The 19,193-nt window shown below is 35.3% G+C and overlaps 2 long non-coding RNA genes across 5 annotated transcripts in view; one reads left to right on the forward strand and one right to left on the reverse strand.

Annotated features, from left to right (window-relative positions):
- LOC116444527 overlaps positions 1-18,683 on the forward strand; it is a 195,607-nt gene extending 176,924 nt beyond the window's left edge. The window contains exons 1-5 of one of the 3 annotated variants that reach the window (XR_004240364.1): positions 942-5,915; positions 7,076-7,166; positions 16,870-17,022; positions 17,847-18,007; positions 18,470-18,683. This is a non-coding gene — a long non-coding RNA (uncharacterized LOC116444527). Of the gene's footprint in view, positions 1-941; positions 5,916-7,075; positions 7,167-16,869; positions 17,023-17,846; positions 18,008-18,469 lie in introns of those variants that run through there. The other 2 variants (XR_004240366.1, XR_004240365.1) reach the window with 2 other exon arrangements.
- Positions 4,328-18,532, reverse strand: LOC116444528. 2 transcript variants are annotated; one of them, XR_004240367.1, is made up of 6 exons: positions 18,251-18,532; positions 17,755-17,856; positions 15,477-15,564; positions 15,105-15,178; positions 12,093-12,158; positions 4,328-4,396 (listed from the first exon to the last, which is right to left on the reverse strand). It is a non-coding gene; the product is annotated as an uncharacterized LOC116444528 (long non-coding RNA). The 2 variants fall into 2 exon arrangements; XR_004240368.1 differs by lacking the exons at positions 15,105-15,178; positions 18,251-18,532 and having other exon boundaries at positions 17,755-17,851.
- Positions 18,684-19,193: the final 510 nt, after the last annotated feature.

Genomic DNA, 19,193 nt, shown 5'->3' on the forward strand with positions numbered 1-19,193 from the left:
ACAGTATTTATAGATGCAGATATATATATTTGGGTCTGTAAAGGCTACATAAATGGATACATCATGCATAAAAAATGAGACTTTTTTTCCCATTACTCATTATAAGGCAGTGTTGTCTAATGGGAATAAACTAAGTTAGTAAACTGCTTCTTCAGCAATTTACCTTCACAGTTGAATCCAGCTGCAACAAAAAGATAAATCATATACAAACATTTCCAGATAGCCAAATTACAAGTAGTTTAGATTTTTTCTCCTCTAGAATTGTGTTTCACATTTTTAAGATCTTTCTTCGAGTTCACAGTCTTCTATTGTAACTCCTTTTGGTAAAAGTTATTGCAACCTTACTGCCTTGCTAGCAAAAATTACACATAGAGGACATTTCTCCTCTGGAAAATGAGTTAGTGTTTTGACCTTGATTTTTCATCTATATCTTTTTATAAAATGTTTTCAGTATGGTCACCTAATTAAGGCCAGAGATCATGACCTGTATGATTATTTGCATTTTCAAAACAGAAGCAGAAAAATTCAAGTTGAACTTACTATCTATATAATGTGTATAAAAATGTGCATACTAGGATGTTGCTGCCTGTTCTGAGCTTCCCCTTCCCCTCCCCCTCCCTAAGACACTTGCCTCTGCCATGTGCTTTGAACTCCTTTGCTCCAAGCGGGGGCAAAACCAAATGTAACTCAGACTCTTTAGCAGTGTCTGATTGGCCGCTCACCCCGGGTCCGCCCCCAGTCCACCCCTTTCCCCTTCTCTGAATAAAAGAGACGATCAAGGGCGGCCCTGCCCTTTCTTGGCTCTGCTATCCTCGTGTGAACATCTCTGGTTGTCTGTTTCATTTGAAAGCTTCTAACTGCAGGGAATTGAGCGGGCAGGGAGCTATATTTCTCCCTCTTTGCTTCTGCTGATGGTATTTGCTTTGCAGCTGATACAGATACCGATTTTAGAGCTACTAAAGTGCTAGATCGCCCGTGCTACCTCTCTGGGTTGCTCGAGGCTTTCTAAGGCTTTGAAATACAAGTGCTAGCTGGTAAAAAGCTGAAAAGATACCTCCTCGCTAGGAAAACTTATTGGACACACTGTTTTAAAATATTTTGAGAATAAGGTCATAATTCATGAAAACTTTCAAACCACAGACACTTTATAATACAGTGTATAAAAATCTTCTCATTCTTACTGAGGAAGTTTTATTAATTGTAAGCTTATAAATGTACATTTGAGACACAATGCTAGGCACTTTTGAGACATGGACACTTACGTAATTGAAGGATAATTTATGTGAAAATTAGATGACTATGTGCATTACCACTACCTTCACAACCTTGCTTTATGCACTTAGACATAGAAATTGATGACACAGAACTCTTTTCCCTCCTTAAAACTTATATGACTCAGGTTACAGTAATTTCAATATATGCTGTCCAAATTACTCTCCAAAACAGGGTTGTTATCATGCATACTGGGAAAATTCACTCTGCTAGGAACAGTCCTCAGTCCATGTGGTTCCCTGAGCATTTCCCTGGCATGTTTTTAAAGATTGTTTTTTGTCCATACATAGAGTAAGTAAAGCCATCCCTACAGCCTGTGTCCAAGTCCTGATCAGTTTGCTAATACAGCTGTAGTCTAAGAAAGCTCCAGGGACCTATGTTTTGGACATAAAATGTAGTTGTAAGATTAGAAACCTTCTACTCTGAGTGTTTGATATTCCTGGGGGACAAAGAATCCTGAATTCTGGACCACTTGTGCATTTTATTTACCGATTGTTAATCTAGAAAATAAATAAGCCATGCCCAAAAGAACAACAGAACCTTGCTCCCCCTTCCTGTCTGAGAACGGCTTAATGTCTGGCAATATTCGATTTTCTCTTGCACATCTGCTGACTTCTTGGCTTATATATCCTTATATAGACTGTCTGCTTTAGCTATCCTTATACATCTTTTCTACCTGGTGGTACAGTCTCAGCTCTACACATTGAGAAAGTTCTTTCTGTCAGGTAAGTTGCTGCTGTTCAAGTAGGCCATGAGTTTATGGACAGAACACCTTTCCTGAGGTATTTGAGTTGATATTTTGAAGCTGATGGGGGACTAGAATAGACATTCTTTATATCCTGGAGGAACATCTAAAGGTGCAATGAAATAAGTGAAAAAAAAAAATTAATTTAAAAAGAAAGGGTTCTTGCTGCCATCAAAATGCCAGAAAATAATGGAGCAGTATTGAACTGTGAATCTCAGTCTCATTTAGTTTTAGGCCCACATAAGGACAGGATATCACCCATTCCATTTTCGTCTGCATGTAGTGAAATGTCCTCTGGCTTAGATGTCCTCTGAACTACTATATGGTTGTTTAGATTGTCTAAACATGGGCAATTCTTCCCATTCAAGTGATTTAGGGATTTAGATAGCAATTTAGATCACCTAAACCTCCTGAAGGGTGTTATATATAGCCATGGGAATATTTGGACCCTTTGCTAAATATTAAAGTCATGTTCATATTGTAACAATTCATTTATCTTTAAGACTGTGCACAGCATTATTAAAATCTACTCTTCTACTTAATTCCCTCAGGCCTGAGTTATTCCTATATATGGACTTACTGCACACTGGAAACAGCTGCTGTCAGCAAAAGCAGCCTATCTGTTAGCAGCTTAACAGACCACTACAGAACAGAGGTGTGAAGTTTACTGAAGTCTAGTTGATTAAAGTCACATGCCAGCCTTAGCTGGAAAGCAAAGAAAAGAGGTATTTATAAATGTTTGGAAAAGTCTTTCAAACAGAGTTGGCAAGTACAGCTTCCTTGAAGATTTCTCTGTCTTTGTTGTATTGGGATAGATCTGTAAGTAATTTAAGATAGTACACATCCTTCATTTTCAAAAGTACATCTGGGCTTGCAGGAGCTGAGACTCTCACCCTGTGAATTTTAGAGCACAGCAGGGGCTTATTTTGTATCCATAAAATACCCTGCTGTGAAGTCAAAATTATTGCCTGACAGTCATGCATATTTTTTTTTAAAGAGTGGTATCAATCATTTGGCTCATGACTAAAAATTTATCAGAAACAACATTTAGCAAAATGTCAGGGAAAAGTGACCGGTTGGGGAAGATATTTTGATTTAAGTAGAGCAAATATCCTTTCTGGAAATTTGAAATAGCACAAGTCCAGATAAAATTAATAGCAACCAGAGATTATGATGCATCCTAGTACAGTTTTACAAAACTCCCAGGTAACTAGGTAAATCCTCTATTGAAATGCAAGCTTTTCTTAATTTCAACCACTAGTGAATCAGAAGTTGCCTTTTTATATTTGCATTAAGAGTTGTCATGGGTACCATTTCGTTTGTGGACAAAATGGTGCAGGCCTTCAGAGAAGAACCTTTCACAGTCACACCTGGTTCTTACCAAGCTCAAGATACCTAGCTGGGGGTAGATGTGGGAGGTGCTGCAGGAAGAAGAATTAGCAAATGAGATTTTATTTTAAAATTATTAGGATAATATTACTTTGCAGACATGAAGATTTTAGATAAGGGAATATGGAGTGTAGAAACCCTAACAGATATTCTACAGTAATTGGTGACTGATAAACTGCTAATGAAAGCGGAAAGCTTTTTCCTTATAAACCTTATAATATCTTCCCTTTAATAGACAACTTGCTTGAAAACCTCCAAAGATATTGCCTGAGAACGGCCGTAGATGCAATTTTCTTCCTTTTTATATATATATATATATATTTTTTTTTTTTTGTTTGGTGGAATCAGTTTTTAAAAGTGTTCAAAAAATTATCTATGCACTATCAGATCAAATGGTGAATTAATATAGTATTGAAACATTATCTGTAATTACTTTGATAAATCTGAAACTGAAGAGGCAACGTGGGTGAGGGTTTGTATTTCATACAAATAATTTGGAATAGAGATATAGGTTAGAAGTTAAAAGAAATTACCATTCTGATATTCAGGGATCCTATTGTGTTTGGATTTTAGTTCCTTACTCTAAAAGCTTGGATAGAAGGCATAGATTGTGAAATGAAAATTGTTCGTTACAGCGGCCTTTCTTTATGGAGGTTGAAAAAGAAATAAGAATGGTCAAAAACACGCACTTAGTTCTTGCACAAAAAGAAAGGGATGGTCGCTGCTCTGAATTTAAAGGCTTTAAAAGATGATCTCAGATGTTTCTGCTAATGCAGGCATGATTCAGCTGGTTGTATTTCCTTTCCAAAAGTTCCTGGGTTTGTGTCTCTTTTGTAAAATTCAAATTGTGTCGTAAATACTATTGGTTAGTGTTAGACTGATCTGTGATTAATTTTTTCCATGCTAGGAAAATGGTTCTTTACCTGAGGGTGTGTCCTCAAACGTTTCTGTCACTGTGTACAGTGCATACTGACATGAACAGTGTAAGTCCTAGAAAAGAAAAAAACAAGAACAGAGATTGGAGTTTATTCTGTAAAAACCTTTATTCTTCTCTCCTTCACCAGTTTTAAGAACACAAATTTAGTTTATTGGTCCATTTTGTTTTTAAAGACATAGTTGGATGGAGAACACACATAATTTTGGAAGTACAGGAAATGAGGAAATTATGATGTTTGGGTGTGTCCAAACAAGACAGCTTTTGTAAATGGATGCAAATGTTATACACAGGTTTCAGCTCAGGTTGCAGAGGGAATATGCTGCATTAAGGTAGAGCAGTAGAGCTAATCAGCCTGTCAGAATTTAATGATAACCAAATGTCTTAAATTCTAGATAATGGAGACAAAACTCTTATATTTTTGTTTAAGTACTGTCTCAGGGATTTTTGTGCTCTTGGCTACACAATAATAATAATAATTTGGTGAGGCAGCAAGTGGAATTAGGAGTTATAGTTAAGGTCCCTCAGGCAGAGATAATAGATCTTACAGTTCCTGGCAGCCTGACCTTCCTTTTACTTGTTATTCAAACACCTTGCTCTTTTTCCACCAATATGTTGGGGTTTTTCTTAATAAAACTAGTTATGACCGTGAGCTTTGCATTGAGTAACACCCTATCTCTATGAAAGAGGTGAATGTATTCAGCATTCATATAATGCTGTACCCGCTGGATAAGGATGCAGGAGCCAGGGGCCTTCCTTTGCTGACAGAGGGTGATTCTGGACATAGGCTAAAGCTGAGGTTTAGAGATCATGGGAACTAGAGGGCTGCTCAGAGCAGCACCTAGAGAGGCTTCTGTGTCTCTGAGGTAAACAGCACTGTGGAGCAGGCTTTCCGGATCATATTCTTGGACATTTACAGTCTGCTAAATTCCCATAGAGATAGAATGTGGGTGGTCTGGATCCTGCCATGGAACTGTTAGCAAAGAGATTAGTCTGAAAGAATGAGTTACATAGAGTGAGAGCTACATTGTTTGTCTAAAATTTAAAAATCTATGATTTGAACAAATTGTCATTTTATCTTCCAAAGAACACATTACCTCTGCTGTGTGGAATACCCATATGATCTGCACTGTCAGATTCTATTATTATTGTGACAGATACTGTAGCATATAAATTTTAAACTAATGAAAAAAATGTCATCTATCTTTTGGAGCTAAGTGTTCAAAGTGCATCAGCTATTCAATTTGATAGATCATTCTTCAGACAGTTTGAGAAGAATTGCATATTAAAAATACAGTGAATGGGAGAAACCCTCACTTTCAGCCAGCTTCACATTTCTTAAACTAATTCTGGAGAACTCATGAGAGGTCTACTTCCAAAAATGTTTCTTTACTCAAAGTAGCTGGAAAAAAAAAGGTAAATAAAATATTTCTCTATTAAGATAAATTTGATTTGAATAAAAAAATAAAACAGGGTATTAAAACTTAATAATGCTGTTTTTCTGTTTATTATGGTCTCCTGGAAATAGCTGAAAGGGGAAGGAATAGCTGCGGTTTATTGCTTTCATACTATTCTGTAAGTCAATGGTATCAACATTTATGATTCTCTAATAAAAGAACACACACTTGGGTTTTCTGGAATAGAGCAGTTGATAAATTCCATTAAAGGCTTTAATGAAAACAACTTTTTTTATGGGAAGAAAAAAAAAAGTTTTGCAGGTTCCAGATACAACAAAATTTTGGATTTTTTAAAAACTGGATAGAAAATGAAGAGCTTGAAAGGTGAAACCCTTCGATAATTTCAGTTGGAAGACACATGAACACAAGGGCAAATATGAATCTAAACATGAAATTTCCTAGACTGTTTTGTTAGCATGTTCATTAGCATTTTCATGTTAGCATGTTTCATTAGCATCAGCATTTCCTTATGTTTCAAATGTGTCATTTCACCAATTAAATCATTGCTTAAAATATCAACTGGTGCTCAGTATTGATGAAGGCATAAACATCACACTTCAGTTAATGTATGACTTGTTGCTCTCATCTTCCCTCTTTCTGTTACACAGTTTTGGAAATAGCTCTTCTGGTAATAGCTCTTTACTCCCTTCCTCACTTTCTGAAAGTCAAAATTTGAGAAATCCACCATTGCATTTGGCTTCCAGACATTTTCCATCAACTTACTGGGAGAGTTTCCTTTACTTATTGGGAAAAAGAGGGAAAGAGAAACATTTCTTCATCAGTAAAACAATCCACACTTAGAATAACCTGTAAGGCTTATCCTGTCAGTGGAAGTTTGGTTGTTTTTTCAAATGTGTTTCATTTCTATGTTCTCCTTAGATACAAGGGCTTTTCTTCCCATCTATGTGTGTGTTTTTGATGCCTTGAGAGCCAATGCACAGAGAGGAAATTGGAACTTTTCAGGACTTATTTGGGCGAAGCAATGGGAAAGGAAACTTGTCATGTCCATACTCAGCTTCCTTCCAAATAAAGCCCTTGTACCACTTTGGCAGCTAATGCTGAATAATAAATCAAGTTATAGAAGATAAGATGAATGAAAACAACAGATTTTTCACTCTAAAAGGGAAGACATTCTAATATGAAGAAACTTGTCAGTCTGAAAAATCCGTGACATTTTGAAAATCATCCCTGCAGTCTGATTAAATATGGAAATGATCTTTAGACAAAGTGAACATTTCACAGTTCTGAGCTCGATATTTTTTTATTTATCTCCTGCAGATTCAAACAATTTCAGAGGATATAACTTCACATGTGGTTTACCATTGATCTTTACCATAAATCAGAAGAATATTGAAAATTGTGAAAAAAGGTCAGTGAACTTTATTCCACTTCCCCTTCACTTATATCTTCTGTTATTTAAAATAAATTGTATTATTTTTGTGCTACAATAACTTCTTGTTTTGGGGGACAACAAGTAATATCTGGGATGTTATTTACTTTGATTTCATAATAGAGTTTTGTTCAATTTCTGGTATGAAAAAGCCTCAGAGAAACACAGCAAGAGCTGTGATATTAAAACAGTTTTATTTTTTGGGCGAGCAGTAACAGGCATTTACTTGATTTCAGCTTCATTGCATAAATAAGTAGTAGTTAACCCTTGCAGTTTAGTGGGAGGAAAAAGATCTAGTTTTGTTAGGATTACATTATCAATGCAATGTAATAAGTAAAGTATTTTTCTTTGTTTTTTCTGAAGAGATATTTTAGAACAGGCTGAAGTACAGACACAGTATATTTTCCAACAGGGAAATGAGAAAAAGGTGGAGCCTTCTCTCTTACTCAAGGCTGCATCAGGTTTTTGGTCATGACTTCATCCACCATTCATCAATTTTTTTTTAATTTTTGTCCATCAAAGACCGATCTGGGAATATTTCTTCTTTTTTGAAACATAAGAAATGTCCAATTCTTATGAATACATTGCATAAAAAAATCTTCAGTACAACATGTTTGACTTTTCAATAAATAATTTTACTGTATGAAATCAGAGCTTCTTATTATATTTGGTCTTATTCATTTTGATGTGCTGTGATTTTTCTGCCACATGCTGTAGGTCATGCTGTGGGATTAGTAATACAGCCATTCTGCTACTGACTAGTAACTGACAGAAGCTGTTTTCATAACCTTTTTTGAAGACTGAAACATCTATATTTTTATTTCTGTTTTCCAGCTTATCTTGACTTTTCAAAATACTTGAAAGCTCCTTATCAGTAGAGTTTCAAAACTTGCAGTAAGGAATAAGTTCATTTTTTTAACTAGCGTGCTGTCGGTTCAGGAAAAGTCACTTAAAAACATAAGCAAAAGAGTCTCAATATATTTTAATTGTAACCTTAAGAAAAAGGAGTTTTATCTCAAATGATCAAGACTAATTATTCAGGACTTTGGAGATCATTATCAAGACTTCAAAGTCAAGTTGGATATACTAGATAAGCATGACTGCTGGATGGACTTCAGAAGATCCTTGAGAGCAAGCTGCTTTGGTAGGCTGACCTTCATCTGAAAGACACATGTACATGTGCACTCACCCAACTGTGTGCTTGTGAAATGTTTTGTGCAGCAATAACATCCCAGTCTATTCTTTTCCTAAATCAGAGCATTGGACTTCACACAGGAAAGTTTTCTTTATGCTTGAGCAAACCAAATGTACAAAAAATTGTAGATGATCTTATCTTGATGTGCATGAACAGCCTAGAGTAAGTATTATTATGCATGTGCCTAAAGATGAACCATCTTATTCACCTTTGCGGATGGAGAGAGCAGCATTGTGCCTGGGTTTAACATTGCTGCTCTTCTATTACGAGCTATTGAAGCAGCTTAAATTCTCTAGCTAGATAAAAAAACACAGTAGCAGTGGCTTTAGAAGTGATGAGTCAGTGTAGTAAGGAAAAAAGCTCTTTCTGTACATTTTCATTTTGTAGTATGAAGGTTTTCTCTGAAGTCTGAGTTTGAAGGTTTTTCCTGGATTTTAAAATGTATTTTACTCTGTGTTACAATCTGACTGGTGACAGATGCCTTTGCCCAAACTAAGTGCAAACAGACCATATGCCAAAGTCAATAATATGGATTGTATTTAACAATGAATGTGAGGTAGAGAGATAGAAAGAAATATAAAAGGAGGATAGAGAGAGAGAGATATCAAGGAGAAAAAAAAGCTGTGAATCCAGCAGTGTCCCTTGGTCCTTCTTCATCCTGGGCTTCTCAGTTGTGGGAGTCCCAGAGCTGTTCTTCTGTGGGTACCACCTTTACACAGTCCAAGTTTTGGTATCCATGGGGCGGTCACAAATGCCGTTCCCATAACTTGGGTATGTATGGACAATTGCTTCCTTTCCCACAGTCTGTAACAGTGGGAAATTTTTGTCTAGATGCATTAAGCAGGATGTGCTAACCAGCTTCCTCTGCCAGGCCTGGAATTAGTGCCTTTCTGTTGCAAGTGCCTCTCTTCTGTGTGTATCTCAAATTCCTGCTGTGGTGGCTTATCTTGTGACAAGATCCTTCTGTGGCCTTGACAGTGTTTGAGACAGGCAATTGGGCTCTTTAAGTTGTGAAAAGTACATTTGATGGTGTTTTAGTATTTAGAATTTAGTATTTAATAATTAGTGTTTTAGTAGATGGTTTGCTAACTTTAAGATTGACTTTAAATTAAATTGTTTCTTTTTTCCTACTCCCGAGCATTGTTATTTTAATTCAGAATTTGCTACAATTTGACAGGAATATGATATATTAAACATAATGATACTATAAAGGCTTATGGAAATTATTTTTTACACCGACTACTTTTAACACTGTATTTTACTGTATTCTAACAAATAAACAATATGTTCTCAATATACACCATCATAAGCCCTACAGCTATTTTAACAAAAAGCAAAGCACAACACAACACAGCACAACACAGAGAATTAATTTCATAGCGTATCTAGTTTGATTAGTGCATGGTACTACCCATGAAATGTCCTAATGCATTTTTACTAGACTTAAAAATAAAAATGAAAGTTAAATTTCTGAAGGTTCAGTTCTACTCTTTCTTTTAAGACAGTAGGTAAATCAGAAAGGAGATGGAACTCCTCGTGCAGTAAGGGAAATTCAAATTGGAAGGGGTAATTTACTGTGTTAGCAGGTCTTCCATCACTGTTTCTCTGACCTGAACAACCTCATTTAAATGCTAAGTTAGGGCAGGATGGGCTTTGAGGAAAATTTTGATAGAGAGTGAGTGCTTTCTAATAATTTTCTTTTCCATCTTCATTTGAAACACTTTGCCACACATTCATTTTTTGTCCTCCATCATTTTCTTGTTTGAAATATTTTGTCACAAATTTTCAGATTAAATGATCCCTTATCAGTCATAATACAAGTCAATATTAGTGATTTTTACTCTATGTGAAATAGTCTACAAATAGAAAAAAAAAATCATAAACATACTAAGCAAATGGATTGTGTAGGAAAGAGAAGAAAGAGAAGAAAGGATGTATGCAGTCCTCAAATCAAATCGTTTCAGGTTACCCCATGAAGATCCATTATCAGCTATCTGCAGTGTGGGAAGGATGAGTTGTGAGCTCATAATTGCTGGGTTTTGTATTTTGTTTTCTTTGCGATGTGTATGTCTCAGCAGGTAGCTATTCACACACATTCTGTCATGCAGTGAGGTGGTGAGGGTCATGGCAGGAAAAATTCTAACAGATTCATTAAAATCATGTTCATATTAATCTAAAACTCAGATATGTTGCAAATAATGAATGAGCTCTGCCAGCAACTCCAAATGAATAATGGCAAAATCTATGTAATAAATAATTCAGTTATATGTGTCTTCTATTTTATAGAAACTTCTAAAGTGCTACGAGAAACATTTTTCTTAAGGAACAAACTTCTGGAGGTGAGGCAAATCTCTCTCTCCAGCTGTAATGATAAGTTTCTTTTTAAGAACTATGACATGGAATACTGCTTCCAGTTTATCTTTCAGAACTGTTTACTTGATCACAAAATGAGAAGCAAAGGCGAGTGCATAGATATGTTGCTGGGTCCTTTAACTGCTATTCTCAGCAATACTTCTGCAGAACTAAGGTATATGCTTGTCATTAAACATGTAATCTAAGGCATATATATTCCAAAAAGGAATGCCTCTTGTTATTGTTTACTTTTAAAAATGGGAGATATGTCATAGCTGTGAGCTAAATACCTCCTTTGCATTCACATCTCTGAGTTTCCAAGCAAAACAATAATGTTAATGGAAGGTAGAGAATTTAATTTCAAATTTAGAGGCTTTTGTTGATAATGTTATTTAAACCCAGGAAGGTTATACTTAATTATAGATATGGCAGTGTTCTTGACAGTTCAACCTCTTTAATGGATTATCTTTCCTCATTTAAATATAAGAAGTAGGAATAATAAAAAAAATGAATCTACAAATGTAACAAGCTTCTTTTTATATGCTTAATAACTATCTTTGAAGAAGAATACACACTACGTTGAGCTTTAAAAAACTGACAATATTTATTAAGCCACAAAAGAGCTTATGTAGCTTTGTGATTATGGACAGGAAAGAATTTTAAAAAAGGCAAAGTTAGCAAAAAAAAAAGCTTTAAAGTAAGCAGAAATTACATGTCAGTCATAGACATTAAAGCTAGCTGTTTTTAAACTCCAACTGCTAAGCCCTGGGCATGAAACAAGAAAATGATGAGGTAGGCTGAATGAAATGCACACAAATGCTAATGTTTAGAACCTTACCTAAAGTTAAAAATACAAATGCTTGCTTTAAGGAAAAGGTTTCAAAAATAAAAGAATCTGTCACATGAGTCTGTATGAATACAAATATGCTGAAATCCACACATACGGGATATGTTAAAGATAGACTTTCCTTTCTGTTGAGAAATCTTCCTACTGTATGCTCTAAAGAATACTGGAGTTTACTGTTACAGGAATTCAGAAATAAGGGTTTTTTTGAATAGAAACATATGATTTTATTGGGGGGGGGGAGGAACCCAGCAGTCTTCAAGCGGAGTAAGACTGTTATTGTAGCATACAATACAGTCAGCACCAATTAATTTATTTCCTGCTTTTTTTGAATGTTTGCTATGGTAAATCACAGCATTTACTGAGGAATTCTGCAGAAGAATATGGACTGAGAATGTTTCTTAGAATAATTTTCAGATGTTGCATAATTATTTGATTTAGGAAACCGCATCTTAATTTCCTTATCTATGGCATTAGATATATTTACATGTGCCTACTATAAATGCATACTTACATGAGGGTGTCTGTTTATGTGTGTATAGTATTGAAAAACATCCGTATTTTTTTCTACTGTGTTCATCTGCAAAATAAAGCAACATTGTAAAAATTAAAAAATAGACGTCTATCATAAAAAAAACCCCAAACCAACAAACTAAAAAACATTTCAAGTTAGAATATTACTACTTCTCTTTCCTGGCCAAGAGTTCTATTATGTACTTTCTTAGACTTCAAGAAAGGAGCGCCGAGAAAGCAGTGAAGGGGCAGGATTCCCAAAACTTACCATGTATTCTTCACTGAAGCTGGGAAGAAACACAGAGGAATCAGCTCACATATTTGCCAAAGCATTTGTATTCCCCTCTCAGACTCCTCTGTCCTACAGACTTTTTTCCCACCCCAGTCTAATCACCTGGTGTGCAGCTGAACTGCAGCCAGTGGACTTGGTCTCACCACTTGAAGCAACCCTACTTTAAAGGGAAGAGCTGATGAAACTGCCAAACTCCACCAGTCTGAACAGGAAAATCTACAGTCTCTAGGGGATCTGTCTCCCTTTTGTCTGCATTCATATTTTACCCTAAATGATTGTTAATTTATATACCTAGAGTCAGCAAGAATAACAGTGATTCATAATGACCCTATTATGCCATTGCATATGCTATTGCTTTGTTTTGTTACTGCTACCATATAATTTCTGTTCCCTCATAGTGTTTCCGTTTTATAACAAGTTCTTTTTTTCCATGGACCTGGCTGTGCACAGTACAGTCAGGCTGAAGCACTGCGTGGGATCTTTGCATCCTCCCATCACAAAGAGAGATAAACACTGTAGTTTTTGCAACATGAAGTTCATTTTCAATTTCCTACTATATGTGTTAAAATTAAACATTCAAATTAAAAGGCTCTTTTGAGTCACAGCTAGGACATCCATCTTTAATGGAACGGTTCATCGATCAAGACTATTTTGAATTTATTTGTCTCAGTTGTGTGTGAGCACGCATTTCTATGTGTTTGTGGCATCTGTCTTCAGAAATTAAAAGAGTATGGAAAAAATTAAGGGTAACATCCCATCCAGAATGCTCTCCCTACAATATCACAAGAAAACTGTTTTAACAATAACAGCTAGATGGACTCTTTAGTCCATTATTTTAGTCAGAAAACTTGAATAAAGATAACTGAATTTGACCTAATAATAAGGCAATAAATTATGTGACTATTGTAGATAAAGCCTTGTGAAATATAAAGCCTTGATGTAATGGCAACTGCTCAACTCATACCTTTGAAGTAAGAGCAGTGCTAGCTGTTTGAAATGTTGCAGGCAAATGCAAGCTGCAAACAGCAGTTTCAAGAAAGTTGGAAAACAGAATAAGCTTTGTTCTTCTATAAGAAATACCATTTTGTTCCGAAAAGAAATACCTTTATGAAGTAATCAATACTTTTTTAATATGAGACAGATAAAGAACAAACACAGCTCTTAAGGTTGTCTGTGTTGAAAAGAAGTACTTTTATCTTCATGGAAGAAGTAGGAAAAAAAAAGTGAGCATTCAAAATTCCAGTATTAATGTCCTTTCATGATCTGACATGAACAATATAATTCAAGGGCCATCAGAAACAAAAGGTCTAGCAAACTCCACAGCATTTCTGCATCTGGAATTTACAATCAGACCTAGCAAGGTGATGTGTCTGACCATTGTGTTTTAGTCTGTTCTCCTGCAACACCACCAGTTTTTTGCCATTAATATATGAAACCAAGTGCATTGATACAGCTGCCATTAGAATAAAAACCTAATCTCCATTTTAAGAGTTGCTGTGCTCTAAAATAAAATAAAAATTATTTCTAGACATTGCCACAAACAGCACCTCAGGGATTTCAGATTTCATAGAGGAAGCACTTAAAATCATGAACTCAGATTTCACACAGAAACTACAAATAGGTATTTTTAAAATAACAAGTGCAGTATCCAGGTACTTCACTGTTTTCTGTGCTCCAAGCCCTTATTCCCAGCAGCAAAAACGCCAGTGCAGAGATGCAGTACGCAATAGGTTTAGGAAAGGTACACATATCATTGTACATTCCTTGTCACTGAAAATGGGCTGGGTACACCAGTGGAACTATGTAAACTTGGATCCTGAAAGATTCACCCTACAGGTTGTTTTTCACGAGCTTTCTGAAGGTGATATTTCATCTCATGAATTTTCATCAGAAAATATGTTTCACTCCATACAGGTAAAAACTATTGTCTTAAATATATGCAGTGAATATTCTTATCTGAAATTTGCAAACATTTATCAAGTCAAGAATAAAGCTGTGCACTCTGTTGCATCAGTTGCAATTAAGAGATGTAACTCAGTCATCAAGTATGCAGCCCTTGTGCTGCATACTTATGGAGAATTCTATGCAAATAAAGAATGAAATCTAAAAAAAAAAAATTAAGAAAAAGGAAAAAAGTTACACCAAAATGATCATATTTATCATTATAGATGTAATAGAGGTATTAGCTGGACACAAATCCAAAGGCTACTCCTGCACTAGTGAACTAAATAGTGATAGAATATGGTTTTCTTGCCAGCATCAAAGACCTGTTGCTACATCCTTATCATTAAGATCTCAGCCATCAAAATCCTGTGCTTATGTATCACACTGGATTTTTCAGGGGAATAGTGGGAGGCAAGAACAAAACTATGCCCCTGACCTTCTTATCATGAGTGTGGATGATGGCTTTCCAGTGCTTTTCTTCACTCCCTAACAATATATAGTTACTTGTAATGGAAGTATTGTGAAAAGCTAAACATGTAAATATGCTGGATGTGAATTATTGTAAATGTTGCTAAAAGACAGTCAGTGGTATACTTTATTGTAATCTTCAATTTAAAACCATTTTATTTTAAGAAGTGGTCAGTTCCTATTTTCAAAAGTGACCCTAAGACACTGGGAAACTTAGGTTTCACTAGCTGCAGGGTGTCTACATGTATTTTTATTCCAAAATGGGTTTTCTTGATTTTTTTTACTTATTTTATTTGGAAACTTACTTACTTGGTGTCCCTCTGTGCTAGGTACATGACAAGCTTCATACAGAGATCACAGTCCTGGAACTAGTCACTTAAAATCTAAAAATAAATGGTATAACTTAAGGCTTAAACAAACAAAGGCAGAGAAAAATAATAGTAATTATAAAAAATGAAAAGACAGAAGAAAAAAAACTGCTCTGGACTTTGCCCAGAAGAAACAAATGGTGAAAGAATTATATCACTGAATCTGAAGAAGACACAGAGTTTAGAGACAAAAACTAGGAACCCCTGATTTTCAAGAGAAAAACCATTCTATGGGTTCTATAAGAATGTCGCTTCCTAACTACTTCATATACTTCATACTACAATTAGATGCCAGAATACACAGAATACGAACCAGTATTTTCTGAAAGTGGAGAGGAATCCCCTTCTAAGAAACTTCCTTGCTTTTGTCCTTACATCTTCTTTCTGTAGGCATGTTCTCTCTGAAAAAAAAATTATATTCTTTTGAAAAACATTCACTTCAGTGTCAGCAGCAAGACACAGTGAAAAAATTATCTGTTTGTCTGCCTTTTTCTTCATCTATCAGGAAAAAGACAGAACCATGTCAAAGAAGCAGGAAAAATGAAGGATATTTTATCACCTTAATATACTGTAATACTTGCTTTATGATAGTCACTTATTTATGTAATTTTTAGATTCTTTTCTCATTTAATAGTAAGACAGTTCCTAATATGGAAAGATGACTATTTTCAGATAAATCTATTTAGTCATAATTGTTAAAATATTTTCTTTCTCCTTTCATAGTAATCTGTGATTTCTTTCTCCATTCCATTCATATTGGCTGGAAATTTCAAGTGCATAGCCTTTTCTTTTCAGTAATTCTTTCAAAAATTATTTCATATTAGCAGAGCTAGTGATTTTCTCCTTTACTGTGAATCACAAAATCTTTTTTATTTCCAAAGATAAAGAGTTTTGATTGCAAATTTGGTGAATGACATAATGAGATTACCTTTTAATATTATTATTCCTTCTTTTGCTTTAGGAAAAGAGAAATATTCTGCAGTTTAAACCATAAATAAGTCATACAGCTATTTAAAAAAACCCATCCTTTAGAGATTTGACACGACCGGTATGATCACACAAAATTGTGCTATTGCAATACTGCTGTGCAGATTTGTCTGCAACGTTGGTGAGCAATTTTAACAGCTAATGCAATGGATCAGAATATTTCCTCCAGGATGAACAATGATGAAAATTTTTTGGGTCAGGCAGACCCAAAGTGTAACACATATTCTTCCTAAAATCTACAAGGACTGAAGAAAGAGGATATGTTAAACCTGCTTCTCAGTGGTTTCCCAGTTTCATTTTGAATGTATTTCTGTGCATAAGGCCATGGGTTTTGGTTAAAAAGACTTTTTTTTTTTTTTTTGTTTGCTTAAAATCTGTGCTTGTAAGATCATCTTAAATTAGAACCCATGCTGGCACTATAAATGTGTGTATTTTTCTGTAACTAAACAAAACACAAAAAAGAAAAGGGAAAGTATCTTCTTAAAACAGTAGGCTTATCAAAATAATTAGGTGTATAGCACCAGTGTATTGGATTTTAATAGCATCTCAAGGGTTGTTTGATTAATTTTTCAATTGAACGAAGGTGAATTTTCAAAGATTTTGCAAACATAGGATATTTCTTTCAAAGTAAAAATTCCTTCTCCCTCTTCCTCAAATGAACAGTTTTGCTTAAAAAACCAAGAACTTGGTAAGTCATAAATGCAATTTTGTTCTCTCAGGTAACGAAAATGTGCAGACAGAGAATCAGTTCAAACTGTGAGTTAATGCAGCCTCCTCAGTCTGTCAGAAGAACTGTAAATCCTATACAGAAGATTTGCACCCAAATGAAATGGATTTTGGCTATGCTCCTGCCCTAGATGGGTACTGTGAAGGTATCCATGAACTTTCTATTATTAATCAGAAAATACACAGAGAGATGGAGACTCAGATCCCTGCAAATTCTGTGGCATCTCACTGCCCCACTTTTGCTGGAGAGAAAATAGCTATTTTGTACTGATTTTTGTTGAAGTGCCAATCACTTTTTAGCGGTAGTAATAAACCAGGAACTCTAGTTCCCACTGTGGAAATACAGACAATCAGAAAACATTCTACACATCTACACCTTTGCTTCACAAGGGGATAATTTTGAGAGAAAGATTGCGTGAGCATGTATTAATAAATCCCAATTTTCGATCATAGCACAGTAGATAAATGCTAGTGGCTCATATTGGTAAAAAGTTTTAAAAACCACTTTCATGGTTAAAACTACATAACTAAAAACAAAAAAGAAAGATACAGGAATCTGTTTCTAGGTGTTGGGTTTTCCCTCCCCTTTCTTCATCTTTTGAGAAAATCACCATCTTCATTAAATGGGTCTTGCTAATATCATACTCCTAGATATAAATGCTTCCATTTAGGCTGCAAATCAGTTAGCAAACCTGTTTTGGTCCATATGGAATTGGCTTAATTAAGACAGACTAATATTTTGGACCAAACTAATTAATATCTTAGGAGTGGATTCAGCTTTAAGATTTTTAGCAGTCTCTTAAAAGTACGGTCTCTCAGAGGGAGGCAGCTGCTCATCATTGACATGCAAGACTAATACATTCAACTTGAAAATGAACCTGAGTAGTTCCAGCTGAGCTTTGCCACTGCAGTTATTGGAAATCTTCTTGTCACCGGAGTATTCCTAGTGCTTCTTCTTCCATCTAATTAGGTCTCAGATCCTGAAACAAAGTTACAGAAGAACTGGTGTACTCTTGCTGACTGAATTGATAGTGAAGTAGAAAAGAGCAAGGAGCAGAGAGGGCTGAATACACTGTCCTGCCATCTCCCATGGAACTGCAGCACTGCCACCCATTTCCAGAGACTGAAGAGGTGAGGAGGATAGTGCTTCCTCCAGGAGGGGGGGAAAGATGAAAGAGGAAGCAAATAATATAAATGGGACCTGCATTACTTTCCTTCTTTTATTACGGTCCAGGTTACAAAACTCATCTGGTCTCCTGACTATTACTGAACATTGCTTCTCACATTTCCTTCTAATTTATTGTTTCACTTTTCCCTTTATTATATTGCATGTATAATCACAGGAACAGGGTATTGTGTTTATTTTATACTTACACACTTCCAATAGCACACCCAAGTCACCTGAGACGCCTGGACAGGATGTAGGTTTACAAAAGCTGCTGAATCTTGAATTTGCTTACTTGAGTTAAAGTCAGTCATGACAGTATGATATCTGAATTAATTATTTAGTCCTTCAGCTTGTAACTTCTGAAATAGTTTTCTTTCAAACATAAGAATTGTACATGACCTTGCATCTTCTTGTTGTCTCAACAGAGTGTTCTCCTGTGGGAAAAATGCTTTCTTCTCTACTGGAAGATCAAATCCTCAGTGGATCAAGTCCTGGACAAAAATTATGATGGTATAAATTGCCTGCAATCCTGCAATTATTGTTAAACATATATTATCTTACATATGCATACTACATATTTATTTCTTGCCTGTATAGACAGTGAGAATTAAGAAAAAATAAATCAATCCTCAAAACTCACTACAGCATATGAATACATCTGTAGCAATTTATTTTGCTCTGAGTAACATATGAATGCTTCCTTTGAGTAGCCATATCATCCTAATGACTCTTCTGAGGTTTGTGAATTATGCTAATGATCTTTTCTACAAGTAAACATAAAATTCACTAATATGTTAACATTGTGGTTAATATAGAGAAGGGATTTCCAATACATATGGGTTTTAATTTACTCCTTTTTTTCTGCCACTTTATTGTCCCTTCCTTTGGATTAAGCAGCACAAACATTTGGTAATTATTTTTCTCACTGCAGTATATGTTTGTGGTGCCAGCTTTTAGTTTTAGTCCAGGTTTCTTCATACAGACAATGTTTCTGAAAATGTTATTCTTACAAGTTAATAAAAAAGGTATTACCTTAATTATAGGTAGTTTCTTCTGTGAAATCAAGATGAAGGAAAAATATTTGAGAAGGTGACAGCTTTTGTATTTTGTGTTTCCTCAGTCAGAGCTCCTGCTGCTGCACAGCTCTCA

The sequence above is a fragment of the Corvus moneduloides genome, chromosome 5, assembly GCF_009650955.1.
Source record: "Corvus moneduloides isolate bCorMon1 chromosome 5, bCorMon1.pri, whole genome shotgun sequence".
Lineage (NCBI taxonomy): Eukaryota > Metazoa > Chordata > Aves > Passeriformes > Corvidae > Corvus > Corvus moneduloides.